The sequence below is a fragment of the Mustela nigripes genome, chromosome 16 (assembly GCF_022355385.1).
Source record: "Mustela nigripes isolate SB6536 chromosome 16, MUSNIG.SB6536, whole genome shotgun sequence".
NCBI lineage: Eukaryota > Metazoa > Chordata > Mammalia > Carnivora > Mustelidae > Mustela > Mustela nigripes.
Genome location: NC_081572.1, coordinates 19,772,920 through 19,787,453, shown reverse-complemented (window position 1 = coordinate 19,787,453; position 14,534 = coordinate 19,772,920). Strand labels below are relative to the sequence as shown.

At 50.3% G+C, this 14,534-nt stretch overlaps 1 protein-coding gene across 1 annotated transcript in view; it reads right to left on the bottom strand.

Moving 5' to 3' along the window:
• LOC132004115 (signal transducer and activator of transcription 5B-like) overlaps window positions 1-5,513 on the bottom strand; it is a 70,764-nt gene extending 65,251 nt beyond the window's left edge. The window contains exon 1 of the mRNA XM_059380219.1: window positions 5,386-5,513. The gene's annotated coding sequence lies outside the window, so the exon portion shown is untranslated. The remainder of the gene's footprint in view (window positions 1-5,385) is intronic.
• Window positions 5,514-14,534: the final 9,021 nt, after the last annotated feature.

The following is a 14,534-nucleotide window of genomic DNA, read 5'->3' as shown; positions in this document are numbered from 1 at the left end:
AAAAACTAGCAGTACCCTGAATGTGGAGATATTTCTCTCTTCATAATAAAAGTGTGAAAAACATTTTTTTTTTTAAAGTGCCAAAAGCAATGGAATAATAAATGGAGAGTGAGTGTTAGAGTAGATTTTGCAAGCTAGGTTCCAAAAGATAAATGTTCTTATCAATCAATATATGTATTTTTCATCTTTTTTTTAAAGATTTTATTTATTTATTTGACAGACAGAGATCACAAGTAAGCAGACAGACAGGCAGAGAGAGAGGAGGAAGCAGACTTCCTGCCGAGCAGAGAGCCCGATGTGGGGCTCAATCCCAGGACCCCAGGATCATGACCTGAGCCGAAGGCAGAGGCTCTAACACTCTGAGCCACCCAGGCGCCCCTATTTTTCATCTTAATAGTATTATAATACATAGGAAACAGGTGTAATTATTATGAATAAGTCCAAGAAAGAAAATATCCAGTATGTAACAAATATGCTTTCTCCTTTACCAAATATTGGGGAAGGGGAAATGGGAGGTCAAAATCTCTGTATTAAGCTCAACTACAAAGTGCATTATGCGTAACTGTGCAACATGCTAATGCAGTATTGCCTTTACTAAGGTGATCCAAAAGAAAATTTAGGAGAGATAAAGTATCCCTAAACTGCAAACATATTTGAATACCAATTTAATTCAGAGTGTATTTAGTCTTTTTTTTTTAAGACTATTTATTTGACAAAGAGAGATCACAAGTAGGCAGAGAGAGAGAGAGAAAGTGGGAAGCAGGCTCCCTGCTGAGCAGAGAGCCCAACACAGGACTGGATCCCAGGACATTGAGATCATGACTTGAGTGGAAGGCAGAGGCTTAACCCACTGAGCCACCCAGGTGCCCAGGAGCGTATTTAGTCTTTATACTTCTTAGAATAAAGTTAGTTGAGGGCCAGGAAAAGGCCAGTTGCTTTAACCAGGAAAACAATATGATATGTACTCATTCCAAGGATATACTTCTCTTCAAGGGTCCACATAACTCATATTCCAATATTTATATTAAAGGCGACATACCGGTGCTCAGCTAGCAGGAGCTGCTGACCACCCGCAGGCGCCTGCGTAACAATAAAGAACCTCTTAAAAAAAAAAAAAAGGCGACATACCAGGTAAATTATCCAGGAAGGTCAAAGAAGAGTTTTATAGCTGAGGGCGATTTATCCTAAGTTCTACTGCCATACCCTAAATGTGTCCAAATTCTTACTTAAAGCCTTTAAGACATTCTGTATGACTTAAGTGAAATCAGAAAAACTGCTATAGTCACTACTTAATATGTGGGGTTCTAGGTCATATAAGTCCAAGGCAACCCTTTAAAACTTTGACAATCAAGGCTCCATATAACACGTTTCAACTCTTTCTTTTTTAATTTTTAAAAAAAATTTTCAAAGATTTTTTTTATTTATTTGACATAGAGACAGCAAGAGAGGGAACACAAACAGGGGAAGTGGGAGAGGGAGAAGCAGGCTTCCTGCTGAGCAGGGAGCCCAATGTGAGGCTCAATCCCAGGACACTGGGATCATGGTCCCAGCAGAAGGCAGACACTTAACGACTGAGCCACCCAGGTGCCCCTCAACTCTGTCTTAATGCTGTACATTATCTAGGTACCTGGAAAGAGACAGATAGCAACAGCCCCATTTTTCTGTTAAATGCACCTTTGTTGTTGTTTTAAGAGTCTGTCTGAGGCTGCTATGCCTTCAAGAGAGTTGGGAAAAGATTCAGGAATGCCTTGCCTTCCCAACTGAGGATTCAGGCTGAGCTCACTAAGGCTGTCATGAAGCAGTAAAACGGACAAAGAAAAACCACATGGCATCTGATACTTGTCTTTACATATTTAAAATAAAAATGTGACACTACAAGAAAGTTAACATGTGGACCTAATTTTGAAAATACAAACAGGAAACACCCCCACCCCAATATTACCATTAAAAAAAAAGGAAACCAAACCTCAAAGATACCTTCCAAGGAAGTCATGGGTGTGACCAAAACTAACAAAAGTAATAAACGTCATCTAAAACCCTGAAACCACCAAAAGTGAGGGTCTCATTCAACCAATTAAAAATCTAACACCTGTAAATTACTCCTCTCTTTGATTAGTAAAAATAGCATAGGTTTATATTTGTAAAATCTCCTCCAAACTGGCTTAAGTTTTTCAGTAACAAAGGATCATCATTAACAAGAAAAGATCCAATGTCAATATTCTACTTAAAATAAGGACACAAAATTAAAAATGAATACAATTTTCAAAAAAAGTTTTTATCATTGTGATGTTCATGATTTAAATGTACAAAAAACAGTCTGATCAATGGAAACTAGATTGTTAAATTTGACTTTCTTATTCCCAGAAATAAGCATAAGACTGTTGTATTTCCAACATTGCAGGGGAAAAAAATACTTCCGATTTTAGAACACTTCTATTAACAAAGCTAAGATTTAAAGAAAAATTTTTTCCCTTTAACCACTATACAAAATTGGGGACACTGATACATTAGAGCTAACTTTCAACATTATTTTTATTCAGTTCCAGAGCCAAAGTATTCTGACACTTTATTATGCAGTAAAGAGATATTATTCTCCTGAAGAGCCCAGTAACCTGGAATTGTCAGATAAATTTTTAGAAGAATAAGTTTCAAATACTAAAGACAAATTAATTTTTTTTTGCTCCCCTTTGTAGGAATAATATGGTAATCTATATTCTAAAAGAAGGGGAAAAAATATCTCACTGGTAGTTAGAACATCCAGAAATCTGTGAACACTTCCGAGATATATACATGTTTACAGGGCACTAGAATAGTTAAGTCTCCTTAGATTCTACCTTCAACCTGCAATCTAATTTTCCATGTGTTATTTACCTGTTTATAACATCTTCCCTTTGTAAGACTACCTCTATCACCTACCTACACAAAAACAAGCCAAATGAACCACCACAAGCACATTCATAAATATAAACCTAGCTTAAATGACAAATAATTTGAATACTAAGTTACTATTACAACTTCAGAAACTTGACATAAGTACCAAAAGAGCAATAAGTGGCACCCTTTACTAGTCTTGATGTGGTTTCTAAATATGTAAATAACGCTTAAAAAAAAAAATCACTTGAGAGCCAGAAAATGAAGATGAAATGAGAAGTTGGGGCACAATAGGAAGTACTGACCAAAATATTTATGTTGTAACACTCTAAACAGTGATAGCAATCCCCCCCGCCATCATATTCATCACAAAGTACCCATGGAAGAAATATATCCACCTTCAATTTCCTAACACAATCCATATTAATATCCTGTTTCCAAACACATGAATGCTGAAAAGGCCAGGACAAGGGAGAAGGCAGGAGAATTTATGGAGTTAGGTATACAGCAAAGATTTTATGTAGTTCAGCTCCAAGTTATGCAATAACCAAACTGCTGGTGATAGAAATCAACTTTTTTTTCCCTGAGGTTTTGTTTTTTTGAAAAAAGATCTCTTTCTTCATTCCTTCCCTGTCTCTCAACCAGGTGCCTGAAATTTTCATCCTCCAGAAGACTATGGAAAACAAGTAATCTACTAGATGACACTTACCTGACCAAAGGTGTGGTGTTGCTTTAATTAAACATGACAGACATCACAACTGGTCACATGGTAAATTTTTCTTAAAATCGGCAGCCCCTTCTCCCATTTACACTATTGAGTCTAACAAATGTAATCTTCCTTGAGGTGGAAATTGGTACCAAAACAAACAAAAAACCCAAAGCCTTGATAGAAAGTCAATCAATAGGATTCCGCCACTTGAAATTATCAGAACCGATCCGACGTTCATGGTGTTACAAAATAAACTCAGAAAAACATGAAAGGTACACGAAATAAAATACATCCTCTTCTACTAGCCAAAACAACAAATATCATATAAACAAATAACTGAACAATGCTGAGCAAAATGGCAAAGTTGTATTATCTTCACTGAACAATAACAAAATTATTTGAGATAATATATACGCAACAGCTGAAAGCTTATTATGGCCCAGGCGGCTATCCAACCACTTTGGAAACCTAAGATACCAGGGGAAGATAAACACCATTTGAAGACTGAGAAAAGGACATAAACCTCAGTTTAATAATTTGGTGACACGCTAGCCCTTCAAGGGGCATTCCCCAAGGACATTCAGAGACAATTAATGGAACTGTATTTAGGCAAAGATCTACTACTCCACAGTGCTTTGGGCAGAGCACTGACCTAAGAGTCCTCAGATGGACACTTCAGTCCCACAACGACTGAACAGCTGTGTGAACTGAGCAGGCCACTTACTCCATCTACCTGGGGCCTCAGTTTCCTCATTGTACAATAAGAGAATGCAGCATAATCCCGGGGACCTCTCCAGCTCCAACATTCTATGACCCACTTTTAGTACTGTTTATCTGAATCAAAGGTCTGACAGGGTCATGGGGGACAGGAAGAAAAAGAAGTGGGAAGGATCGTTATCTCCTTTTGCCTTTCACATTCTTGCGGTTTTCATTGCTCCCATCTTCCTAAAAGCTGGCGCTTGTTTTTCGTCTTTGCCTTTTCCATCACTGCTAGCTACAAGTGTTTGCAGACGCCTCTTGCTCCATACAAGTTCTTTCCTCTTTGAAGAGCCTAACCATCTTGCCAGATTCCTTTAGCCCCAGACCGGCTTTTGTGACACCAGGACTCGCCTTCCGACTCTCCGTTATCTACCCTCGACCCCACGGGCACTTTTTTACTCTTTATTCCCAGCTAGCAAAAAAAAAAAAAAAAAAGCAATTTGCATCCCACCGCCAGACGCACCAGCCGGGGCCTGGCAGGTCCTGATGTGGGATCTCGCACCCCAAAGCCGTATCGAAGCGTTCGTATTTGTTGTCTTGACTCCATATAAGGCACTGTTCCTTGAGGCTTGCCTACACCCCCCACCCCACCGGGCACCCCCGGGCTCATCCCACCAAGGGAGTCGCAGATCCCTCATTTGAAAAAGGAGGAAAAGCAAACAGACGCCAGGCGCTACTCAGCACTGCAACCCGGAGGTGTGAGGTGGCCGAAAGCAGCCCCCCTCCGCTGGCAGGGGTCGGCGCCGGGGCCCCTCACACGCCCACCCAGACACACGCGCCAACACAGTCCCTACACTCGACCTCCTCCGCCCGCCACGGCCTCAGCACGACGCCCCTCGCTCACCCCCAGCGCCCTCGCCCCGGGCGCTCCCGGCACCCCCGGCCCCCAGCGCGCAGCTACCGCGGCCGCCTCCCGGCCCGGGGAGCGATGGCGGCGGCGCGGCCCTGCCGGGCGTCTGGGCGGCCGGGGCGCGGGGCCCCGCCCGGGCGGGCTCCCCGGCCTCGCTCCCCCGCCCCGAGGCCAGGGCTCGTTCCGCAGCTCCTACCTCGCTCGGCCCCGGAGGCGCCAGCCGCCGCCGCCGCCCGCCCGCTCGCTCCCTCCCTCCGCCGGGCCGCCGCGCGTAGTAGCCTGCGCAGGGTCCCCGCCCGGGGTGACGGCTCCGGCCGCCGAGTCTCCTCACGCCGGGGCCCGCGGGGGCGCGCGCGCCGCTCGCGCACCGAGACCTGAGCGCGCCCCGCGCCGGCGCGCGCCGCTTCCTGGTTCCGCCCGGCGCGCGCTCGTGAGCCCCGCGGTCCCTCGCACCCGGTCCGCGGCCGCCCTGAAGGGACCCGGAATCCCCCGGCACGCACGGGGGGAGGGGAGGGGCGGGCGCCGCGCGCAGCCCCTTGTCGCCGGGGCGAGTGGCGTCCCCTCTCGGCTCCCGAGCCGGGTCCCACGGGGCCACGAGCACATGCTGCTTTGTTTGGGTCGGCTCGACCACCAAGAGCAGGGCTCGCGCCAGGCTGTTCTGGTGGCGTTGATTGGCCGCCCTCCGTGGCCCGCCATCCGCCCCCTACCCACCCCCAGCTGAGGCTCGCGTACCGGGTCCTGTCCCTCCCAGGCCCAGGTCAGAAGTCCACAGCTGCCCCATCAATAATTATCCCGGGTTTGCTCCCTGGAGGGCGTTTCAGCCAGGACTGCTGCTTACCCCCCACCCCCGGGCGGAAAGCCTGAATGGACACAGCAAGAGTTTACATTCGCCCAGGCCAACGGAGACGTCCACAGTTCTAGAGTGGGGGGTGGGGAGGTGGGGAGTTTAAGGGGGAAAGCGGTGTCTGACACCATTTCCCTCCCTAGGGACTCTTGCTTGCTCCCACCAGTTAGAGCCACGGGGAGGGGGAGGAACTGACTGCTCTATTGAGAGGCAAGAATAAACACCATCACCTTTATAAGATCCAGGGGAAGGGGGTCTCTGAAAGCCTTTTCCATGTAATGGGGAGGGGGTGTGGTGTCTGAGAAGGCAGTCTGAGTCACCCACTCTCCTGTGGCTACATCTCTGGAGCTGGCCAGCCGTTTCCCTAGCAACCCTCCAAGGGCCAGCTCCAAAGCAAGGCATGTCAGATCTCCAGAAACCTAGCTGCAGGGACAGAAGGAGAAGGACCCCCGTCCCCCCCCCCCCCCACACACACACAGCTTCCCTGTCTACAGTCTGAAAATCTTCATGTCAAGAGATGACCAAGATCTGCAAGGCCCCAAGTTCTCCCATAATCCTCCTATGGCAGCTCTCTTCCCAGCAGCCTTTCCTTCACCTCCAGAATAACACCAAGAACAAAGATCTTTGTGCCTGTAGCTGACCTCAACAGAGTTCTTCTCCCCCACCCAGGCAACTGCTTCTATCCCACACTTTGGGCCAACACCTGGCAAGGTGCTTTGCCCAGAATAGGTGCAGGGCACTTGGAGGCCAGAGCAGGAGGACAGGCTAGAGCAGGAAGCTGGACGGAAGCAGCAGGTCTGAGCTGTCTGGCACCTGACAATCACTGTGCAAGATGTTTTGGCACCCGAGAACACCACATTTCTCCTTCTTGTAAGTTTTCCTATCTGCACACGTGCTGTTCCTTCTACCTGGATTGTCATCCTGCCCTCCGGGTAGCTGCCCTTGGTCCAGGAGGTGAGAACCTCTTTCTTCCTGTTTACCACCACATGGGGCTCATGGCTCTATTATGGCACCTCTTATGTTGAAGGGCAATTTCTTGTTTACATGTGTCTCTACCCCTGATAGCACATAATATCCCATTTACCTTTAAATCCACCCCCATGCCCAGCCCAGAGCAGACACCAGATAAATGTTTGAGGAACAAACCCTACACTCTAGAATAGAAATGGAAACCAGGGGGACTGTGTAGTAATCAGGGGCAAAGAATCTAAAACCAGACTTGCTGTCAGCTCCCTGAGATGCGAGACCTTCAGTTTTTGGCCTTGATTTCCTCACTGTAATGTGGCAATACTCAAAGGACATACCTTGCAGCACTGTTGTTGGAATTAAGTGAGGTATTCCATGTAATCCATGTATACAGGTATAGGGCTTCGAATTACTTAAGCGCTATTGAGTTGTTAACAAACAGCAAAGGTTTGCACCCCTCTTGCTAGGACTGGTCAGGTCTAGAATTCCATCCAACCTCCTTGACTGCTAATGACCGATGGCCACAGGGGGCTAGTTCGAATGCTCTGGAGGGTGGAGCAGGTACACCTCTTTGTTCTTGCGTCTCACAGCACATCTTGGACTGACCACTGAGCACCAAGCTAGATCTGGCTGGCTGTGTGCACAGACATGAAGGACGGAATGATCTGGGTGACTACCTCAGCAAAACAAGAATGTTGTCAACCTGAGACAGGAAGGAAGGTCTAACACCTACCTTTCCCTACTTGCCAGTTCAGATGAGCTGAGACCCTCTTCTGTTGGGCCTCAGCCACACGGTTCCCTAGGTGGAGGGGACACTAGACTGGGCGATAATGAAGAAAGAATCCTAGAAAGAAAGATACTGAACAGGAAGCTGGGATCCAGAAAGCCCTACAGAGAGCCCACAGAGAAAGTTCCCAAAGCCATACCTACAGATGCAGTGACACTGCCTGGAAAGAGAGTTGGTCATCTCCTAGCTGACTGTGTCCTGACCCAGAAAAGAAAGAGGCTTGAGGACAGCCCGGGAGTCTGGTGGGCAGCCCTTGTCCATACATCTAACCTACTCTTACCTAGGGACTGACTCTAGCCTCCTTCCCTTGCTCTCAAGAACAAGCTTACGGCTACCATGGAGAAGAGACAACAGCTCCCTACTTCACACCTCCCTCAGCCTTGCCCAGCCACAGGGAGAATGTGAGGCCATTTTCTGGAAACATCATTGACACCACAACCATAATCCCCTCTAGTCAGAGACCCATCCTCATGTAGCTTCCCTCTCCAGAATGCTCTGAGCCCTGGGAATCAGCCTGTCCCTGGGTAACCACCAGCCACACAGAAGCCAAGGAAGAACGCTTGCGGGAGCTTCTCTTCTTTCCTAGTGGAATGACTCCTCCTTATTAAGACAATACAGGCAGTGGGCACTCAACAGATGGAAAGGCAGATCTCCAGATTTCCGGGACCTTAGGATGGAAATTTGTCTTGGGAGAGGCTCTGTTGATGCTAGGGCTTACCTCTGCCAGAGCGTGCGTGTTGAAAAAAGCCGAGTTTTTCAGTTCGATCTGGAGGGTGGAGCATGTACAAATCCCAGTTCTGACAACTTACCAGCTGTGGAAACTTAGTTAAAGTACTTCACTTAGTCTAAAGACCTCAGTTTCCCTCAGGTGTGAGTCATGGGAAGTAAAGTATACTATCTTTTGCAAATACATAGAATCTTTCTGGGATGCACCCAAGACCCGAGTAACTGTGGTTGCTCCTGCAGAGGGGCTCTGGGGGGACAGGAAAGGTGAAAGACTGACTCTTTCCCATTTTGAATCTTCTGAGTTTTATAGCAGGTGCTAGACTACCTATTAGAACATTTGGCAGGGGCGTGTGGCTGGTTCAGTCACAAGAGTATGTGACCCCTTGATCTTGGGGTCACAAGTTTGAGCCCCATGTGGGGTATAGAGATTACTTAAACAGATAAAACTTTAAAAATAAAGAAGTAAAACATACGGAAAATAAACTTTAAAAAAGAAAAAAGAGAAAGTGGAGAGACCCTGTTTGTGAAAGTAGCTAACCGTCATGCCTGGCTTGCAGAAGGTACTAGATAAATGCCCATTTACTCTTTCTTTCCCTCAGCTCAACCCCAGTCAGCTCTCTGGGCCAGGACTGGGTAGCATGGGGGGCAAGGCGGAGGCAGGGAGATGGGATGTGAGTGATGGATGTGCAGGTTCTTCAGGACTGGCTTGGGAATTCTCACACACTCTCTGTCTTGCTCACATGCACCTCACTTACTTGGGCTCCCTTCCAGGCAGAACTAAAGGGGTGGCTCTCTGGAAAGCCAAAGGGGGCCCCAACAGCAGCTTCGCCTCCAGGGACAGTGTCACAGTGCCCTCTCCACCCAGAGCCCTAGGGTGCTGGTGCTGCCGCATTATCCAGAGAGGACAGGACTGACCCAGAGGAGGGAGCAGAGTGTCGCTCTAGGCAGTGTCTTTCAGGCTTGGTGAGTGGGATTAAGAATTCAAAAGTTAACCCAGCAGCAGGCAAAGTTGAGGCTGCTGCTGCTGCCCTAAGCAGGAAAGCTGGTCAGTAGGACTAGAGAAGGCAGGGGCCAGGGTAGCAAAGGAGAGAGCCTTCTGGGTGCTGTGGGTCAGGATATGTGAAAGGGAAACATGGGTCTTGTACTAGTGCAAGGGAACCCCTGAAGTGCGGGAGCATGGGGAAGCCCTGTCCTGTTTAAGGACCTTCATTAAGCCTTTATTATCAACCAGGCAGTGGAACACAGCCTTTCAGCAGCTAGTGAAGAGTCACAGGAGTGGCCTGCAGTTAGGATTGAGGGCTATAGGACAGCACTGGAGGAAATGTCCAGCTCTACTGGCCAAGGTCCCTGAATACCTATTATGTACTAGTTGCTGGGACTGAATCTTCACAGCAATCCTAGGAGTCAGGTCTTGCTGTACCCCTTTTTTTACACAGGTGGTGGTTCAGCCCAGAGAGGCAGACTCACCTGCCCAAAGCCACACAGCAGATCCAAGCTTTGCAGGTCCTGAGGACTCCAAAGCCTTGTGTTTTTCTCTACACCACCCTGACCCCATGATAGATGGGGCCCAGTCTTCATTTTGGCTTTACATCCCCCACTTGCTCTGGGTACTGTGGAGCCAATTTCAGAGGCTGGGAGCAGGGGAGTGGGCAGTGAAGGTGTGGGTAGGTTTGTGACATATTGAACCAAGGAACAATGAGAAACGGAGACAGGAGAAAGGAACCCCCTCTAGTCATAACAAAGGAAAGTGGCAGAGTGGTTGGGGGGGGCAGGCAAGGAGATGCCCAGTCCGCTCCAGAGGCAGGTACTGGGCTCTGGGTACTGAGGTCAGGTACTGCGCTGGCTCAGGCACAAAAAAGATTTCTTGGTGTGGAAGAAGGAGAAATGAGTGAGTAGAGGGGCCTGGTAGTCCTCGTGGAAGAGGATGAGAGCCAGACTTGACCCAGGGCTGCTTACGACAGCTGGCAGTCCCCCTCGGAGGCCCAGCTCTGTGCCACCTCTCCCCACGCCACCCCTAGGCTCCAGGGCCTCCCCCTGCTGTGAGAAGGAAGAGCAAAGGTTGGGGTCCTCCCCATTCTCCTGACTGGGGAGGAAATGTGTGCTCAGTAGACATTGCAAACCCCTTCTCCTTGTCCCATAGGTGGCTCTCCCAAGGCAGGTGGCTAGGGCAGCCAGACCAAGGAAGGCAGGCTTTCCCTCCCACCCACCCAGTCAGGCCTGAGCCCCTCCCGCCCCTATTCCCAGAAACCGGGGAGAGTCACTGTGCCTCAGGCAGGATGGCTTGCCTTGTGTTCTCTTGGTAACTTCACTGTAAACTGACTTCCCTGAAGAGTGGTAGAGGACAAGGGACAGAGGCAGGAAGGGCAGACAGGCTTCATCCAGGATCCAGAAGCTCCTTCCCCTCCCCCAAATTCACACAGAATTACTCACTGCACACACACCCCTTCCCTAGGTCCTGTTCTGTCCTCAAGGACAAGAATGGATGCAGCCTATCCACAGGGAGGAACCAGGATAGAGAGACAGGGGAGAGGCAGGGACAGTGGCCTTGGGGTGCAGTATATGCTGAGTATGGCCAACAGCTCCCCTTCTCAGAGCTTTGGGGGTGGGGGCTGAGGCTGAGGCTGGAGAGGAGATAGAAAATCCCAGTAGAGGCAAGGTGGGGGAGAGCAGGGCAGTTAAGCCCAAGGGCTTCAGGTCTCCCTCTGTGGGCACAGAGATACTTCCTGGAATGCCTCCAGCTTTCTCTGGAAAGCTCTACACCCTACCCTGCCTCCCCTCTGCCCTCTGGCTCCCACACCCCAGGAACTCTCCTTGAAGAAGGTACTTAGAACAGAGGAAACAAAGACATCTCTGTACCCCCTCCCTCCACCCTCCGGGGACGGTTAGGTCAAGGTGACCTCAATCTGTTCTCCCCAAGGAAGGGGCATAAGCACAGCATTCTGGGCTAACCTGGTTGGCAAGGGCAGGCGAGAAATGGGACTCGAGATGATTCTTCCCTTCCTCCATCAGTTCAAACCCACCTTCATTTAATGCACAGGTCAAAGGAACCAGGGCACGGACTGGTGTTCAGATGGAGGTCCTTCAGCACCCTTACTGGCTAGCCCAGCCAGAGGAGACGTCTTCCTTCTGTGAGTGCGTGCTGGGGATGAGGGATGTCGGGAAGGCTATACTGAGACCTGCACGCGGGGCTGGGCCCCTTGGATCGTCGTGCCAGGTGGGCACTTACTGGCCAGCTGGTTGTGGACAGCTCTCCTTTCCCGGCTAATCAAATGCACCTCTGCCTGCCTTCAAGGTTGTTGCAAGGATCAGTTGAGTTAAAGGGTACAGCGATGTTTGTGTACCAATGGGCCATGATTCAGTTCAGGCTATGTCTTTAGTATGCTAACTACAAAGTAGGCTGGGGATTATTACTATTCCTAGTAATATTTTCTGGTCTGTCTTCTTTGGGGGAATGCATTCCCATATGATTTTTATAATCCTTCCTTACTCCCCATGTAATGTTGTATCTTGGAATTGGGAATTGAGGAGCAATTAGCCGAGGTCAGCCTGGGACCCCAGCTCAGTCCAGACCCGAGGCAGTTTCTGACCTTCCTGAACTCCATCCCATAGGCCTCAGTTTTCTCCTCTATAGTCTGGGCCCCTAAAATCACTAGGGTGCTTCGTGGTGGGAAATAGCAGAGACCAAAGCAGGGGACTGAAAGCAAAAAGAAACCCCAAATTTTACATTTTCTGGGGAGTTGCATTATCCAGAGCCACGACCACAGTCACCTCTGCCCCCAACCCAGCTTTGACACCCTTCCCTTCTCCACTCCCTTGGGTGGCCTTTGCCCATCCTGGGAAAGCTCCAAAGCTCCTCCTTCTCCCCATTGCATCGCAAAGGGAGGACAGAGGTACAAGGAAATGGGAGAAACCCAGACAGAATCAGAGAATCAGACAGAGACCAGAGACCTAGAGAGAAAGAATCAAAAGAAGGAGGAAATAAAAAAGCAAGAGGAGGCAGCAGGCAACGAAGGACACTGGGATTTAGAGCCTCAAACACAGAGGCCACATTGGGGAGAGAGCCAGAGTTAGCCCAGGGAGCAGCTGCAGCCACTGAACACAAGGTGGGGGGCACAGCACGTGACTCCCCGACGCTATGAGGGCACATCCATTTGGGCCAACCCCTCCAGTGTGGTTCACTGGCACCTTAGTCCTAGTTTCTTTTAGGACCCAGGGCTATCCACCTTCTAGCCAAGCCCAGCCCAATCTAGCTAGATGTTTGGTGGGTACAGCTGCCAGCTGGAGCAGCAGGTCCCTACAGGCCCTGGGGAGCAGGCTGGAGAGGTGGCTGCCTGAAAGCGGACAGGCAAGGCTCCCACTCCAGACTTGCCACCCTCATGTCACCTTCTCCAGATGCCCAAAAGTGGGTGCATGGCAAGTGTGGCCCCCTGCCTTCCAGATGGGGCTCAGAGGACTTGGAATCCAAGGACTCTCCTCCCAACCACTGCCTTACCCATCTGCTGGAAGCAAGAGGCTGGAGAGCACAAACCCTCCGTCTTTCCATGGGTTTACATCTGCCATTGACAGGTGGTGTGACCCTGGCCAAGTCATTTCTTCTCTCCAGTCTCTGTTGCCCATTTTGTAAAATCATCCTTACAGGTCCTTCCAGCTCGGACACTTGACTCTCATTCCAGGTGACCTAGCTCTGTGTTTCTGGCCCTCCTCTGCCAAATGAATTGCCGGAAGTGAGGAAAGAAGCGAGGGAGAGGCCATGTGCTTCCCCCTCTATGAGACTAAGAGAATGCAGCCGTGTGCGAGACCCAGAGATCCCAGCTTCTGGGGCTGGAAACTTGGCTTTTTCTCTGAAGGAAAAAGAACGAAAGTGGGGAAGGTACTGAGGGGCAAGAAGGTGGGGGAGGAACGGGAGGGGGGAGGGGATGCAGAGAAAAGGGTAGATCCAAGAAGGCATAGGGAGGGTGGCGGATGAGAACGATTCCCCCCAGGACACATGGTCCTAGCCCAGCAAGGCCCTCCCTTGGTGCTGCCAATTCCAGCTGCCAGGCAGAGGGGAGGCCCAGAGGAGAGGGAAGCTGGGCAAAGGGTATGGAAGGCTTCCAGCCCAGCCTTGCCCAATTCAGCAGGCCCTGTAGGGGGCTTTCAGGGAGGGGGTTGTGACCCAGGCAAGGCTCAAGGAGGGCGTGCCCGGCTCTGGCAAGGCCTTCCGGGCAGCTGTGAATGTGTAAGGTTTTAAGACAGCCTTTCTGAAGGTAGGACCAGCCTCAGATGGGACTGGACCCGGCGAGCAGTGGGTGGGCAGGATCATTTAGGGATCATAGTCTGCAGACCAGGCCATAGATGCCCCCTGTGTGACCCTGGGCAAGCTCCTTCCCCTCTCTGGACTTCCATTTCTTATCTGCAAAATTTTGGGGAGGGATTTGAAACTTCAGACTGCCAAGGTTCTTTCCTGTTTCCACTGCAGGGGCGAGTGCAGGGTGGTGGGAGTGATGGAAGGTGGAGCCCTGGTGGTGAGCTGCCTTCTCTGGAATCCCCAGTCTTTCCCCTCCCTACCGCTTTGCCTCTGAGGTCACAAAAGCTGTGTCCCCAACCCACAGAAACACACACACACACACACACACACATTTACATTTACTTTTTTAATCTAGACACTCAAAGGATGACAAACGCAGAGCTGGAAGTCATCTCCAGCTAGTCCAACTCTCCCCTCCTCCCTTTTTACAGGTGAGAAAACTGAGGCCTTGGTTTGGGATTTCCAGAGGCCGGGGTTTCCCGGCTCTCCCACCCCCGTATCCCCCACCCCAACCCGGCCACTCCAGCGCCTGCTGCCCGACGGTCCGCGGCTCGCGGGCGAGGGCTGCCTGGGACTCCCGGGGGACCCCGCCGTCGGGGCAGCCCCCACGCGCGGCGCCGCCCAGCCTCGCCGCTAGGGGCCCGGCCGCGGCCGCTGCGCACTCACGGGGGGAGCCAGCGACCGAGGGCGGAGGCAGGGAGGGAGCGACAGAGGCTGGGAGGGGTGTTGGCGAGA